Here is a 3,128-nt window from a genome sequence, read left to right on the forward strand (position 1 = left end):
TCTTTCAGGTACTATATAGGTCATTTAATTCATCTTGGCTTCCTGAATTCAAATTTAATTCATAATTATACATGTACTGTGCACAACGAACTCTATTTGAAGTCTTGTATTAATATATTATTCAGGCAAAATATTATACGTCCTACTAAAAAGAAAAACAGAGAAACGGTTGCTCCTGTAATTTCTCAAGCTATCGAGCAATAACTATGCATTGTAGATCTCTAAAACTGCTTGTTAAACCAAAAGGCAATGCTCTGATTATTGGAGAAATCCAGATTGTCACGATCAGCAAAACTACATTACAAAGTTAATAGCCTCCGTCCTTAAGCCCAAGAGAAGAAGTGATTCAAACTGTTAGCATGCGCCCAATGATACTACACAGCAAAACTGTCAGATGCATTTGTAATTAAGAGGCCCAACCTTGATAAAGCATCATCAGTGAATTTTCAACCAACCGGGCGGAAGGACTCAGATACAAAAGCCCAGCACTGTAAGCACAAACTGCTCACGCGGTGAAGGATCTGGGAGGGCAGTAAGGTTCTTTCCTTCAGCCAGTGAGCATCCACTTTGGGATGCACAAGGCAATTTAAAGGTGAGAATGAATGACGTACGCTTCCGATAGGGGCTGCTCACAAGAGCACAATACACTGTAACAAATAAGTGCTCGTAGAAATCCACTGAGAAATGACACTAGGGTAAATAAAGAACTCGGGGAAACCGGGAAAGTTCCAACCCGAAGATCTTCAGCGCACATCCGCGCCGGCCTTTAAAAAAAGTTGACAAACTGGGGAGGGGGGGGTGTCAATGCTGGAGAGGAATATCTCTCCCATGGATCCCCGGTCGCTCGACAATCACGCACCAAGCAGAGAACGGCACAGCGGAGCCGGAGCAGCCTTGCTCCTGCACCAGCGGGCGCGAGCGATCCGTGACCAGTCTGCGGAGCTGCCGGCTCTGCTGCTCTAGCTGGCCAGGCGCCGGAAAGTTGCTCCAACACAACTCCGCGGCCTGGGAGCTGCGGTCCCTGCAGCGCCGGCGGCCGAGGGAGGGCACGTCGGCGAAGCGGAGGACGCGAGGGTCACCCCGCCGCGGACGGGCGAGGGTTCGGGATCCGGGCCGGCCTCCGCGCCCCCTCACCGCCACGGAGACCCCGCGCTCGGACGCCGCAGAGCCCTCCGCCCGGCACGCTTCCCTCAGCCGCCCACCGGCCTCCCTGGAACACAGCCCGGGCCCTGCGGCTCCACCCGCCGCCAGGCCGCAGCCCCGCGCCCCAGCCCGCCTCACCTGCGCCGGGCAGTACGCGCCTCTTCGTCCGCCCCGCGCGCCCCGTCGGGGCACGAGCCGACCCCGGGCAGCGCTGTCCGGGCCGCGGTGACTCGGGCCGCCAGGGCCCCGCCGCCGCGTTCTCCACAGACAAGCCCCAGCGGCAAGCGGAGAAGCGCGGCCAGAGCCCCCGCTGGGGGCACAGGGAAGCTCGCCGCCTCCGCAGCCGCCGCCACCAATTCCCTTCAGTCGTCCGCGCCGCCCCAAGAAAATGTCACCAGAGGCCGTTCCGCTCTGCGCCTCACTTCCGCCCGGAACCACAGAGCCGAACCCGCCGGCTAGAGCGGCCACCGCGGTGGCTGGGGCTGGCGGTGACTGGCGCGCGGCCCGGAGCCAGCTACGCAGTGCCATCTGGCGGCGGGGACCCTGTGCGCCCCTGAGCGAGCGAGACGGCTTCCCGGGCTTTCAAGCGCGCCCTCCTCCGGTTCCCGGAGCCTCCTTCCAGAAACATCTGTGCCCGAGGGCCGAGACGCAAACCAAGGACAGCACCTTCAAAGGACGGAGCTGCCCTTCCCGAGCGCTGCCCAGGACTCACCCGCTCGCGAAGCCTTCCCGGAGTAAGCTCGAGAGTCCTGGAGTCACTCGGACAAGGAGTCCGCTTCCTTCTCTTTCCACTCCCGCGGGAGCCACCAGCTGGGCTCCCGGAGACCGCTCCTCTCCAACGGTGGCACCAACGTCCTGTTCAAGTTTCGGCTCTGAACGCCTCCCGGCTTGCGGCTAGCGCACCACCTGCTGGCGAGACCGAGTTCCTGGGGACCCCGCTCCGCCCCTGCACGCCTCCGACGCCCCAAATTCCACCCCTGCAGAGTCACTTGAGTTAGCAGCTCGCCTGGGAAGGGTGACACACCGCTATGAGTTTCGCAGGCCCATCCTTGAGATGGGCGAGGGGCGGAGCTGGACTTGGGGCTGGACAAAAGTGGGGTGAGCCCAGGCCTCCTTGCAGGATCCCTAAATTCGGTGCGGGCGGGGGGGGGGAGGGGTAGAAAGGGTTTAAGAAGAAAACGCTAGAGATCGTCATCTGTTTCTTAAATAGTGGGGATTGAACCTAGGGCCCTGCAGATGCCAGGCAAGTGCTCCTCACTGTGCTACCTCCCCAGCCCTCTTTGTACTTTTGAGACAGGGTCTCACTGCAGGCTGACCGTTAACAAGGTATTTACCTTTTAAAGAGCGGTTCTGCTTTTGGTGGCAGAGTGAGGAAATGATGCGCACACGCAATGGGAAGGAAAAAAAGGAAGAACAAATCGGCCTCAGACAAATGGCTGAAGGGTAGAATGTATTTGGTGTCGGCCACATCTTTGCGTCCTTCAGTGATACCTTTGTGCATGTCACTGAGCTTTTGGCAGAGAAACCAGCTGCCAAGGGACTGGTGGAAGGAAGATGAAGCTGACCCAGATGAGTCCTCCCCGTACACTGTCATGTTGGCTGCCCAGGATGCAGCCTCACCACCTTGCATACCAAACTCCAGGCCACAGGAGAGCACAGGACCAAGCCCCTTAACCTGGAGCCCAGTCAGCCTTCAGAGTGCCTACTTGCTTAGGTTATCACCACATCCCCTCTGACAGCCGCTGCAGGAAGAGGAGTGGTCGCCATCTATAAATAGGATTTCAGATTATTTTCTGTTAATAGCATTTGTGTAAGAAGAAAAAAAATAGAGCTGTTCTGGAATCATGGGCAAGATGCTGCCAAAGGAGATCCTGAAAAATCCCACAGTACTGAGTCACTCCTCCATCAACCTTAGTTTAGGCCATGTCCTTCTGCTCAACACTTCACATGGGATTTTATTATTATTATCATCAATGTGTGTGCAG

At 57.2% G+C, this 3,128-nt stretch overlaps 1 protein-coding gene across 5 annotated transcripts in view; it reads right to left on the reverse strand.

Annotated features, from left to right (window-relative positions):
* Nucleotides 1–2,108, reverse strand: part of CUNH18orf25 (chromosome unknown C18orf25 homolog) — a 104,429-nt gene extending 102,321 nt beyond the window's left edge. For 4 of the 5 annotated variants that reach the window (XM_029560107.1, XM_008825909.3, XM_029560106.1 and 1 more), the window contains exon 1: nucleotides 1,282–1,581. The gene's annotated coding sequence lies outside the window, so the exon portion shown is untranslated. Of the gene's footprint in view, nucleotides 1–1,281; nucleotides 1,582–1,855 lie in introns of those variants that run through there. The other variant, XM_017796307.2, reaches the window with a different exon arrangement.
* Nucleotides 2,109–3,128: the final 1,020 nt, after the last annotated feature.

Source organism: Nannospalax galili, unplaced genomic scaffold, assembly GCF_000622305.1.
Source record: "Nannospalax galili isolate Female #2095 unplaced genomic scaffold, S.galili_v1.0 scaffold169, whole genome shotgun sequence".
NCBI classification, from domain to species: domain Eukaryota; kingdom Metazoa; phylum Chordata; class Mammalia; order Rodentia; family Spalacidae; genus Nannospalax; species Nannospalax galili.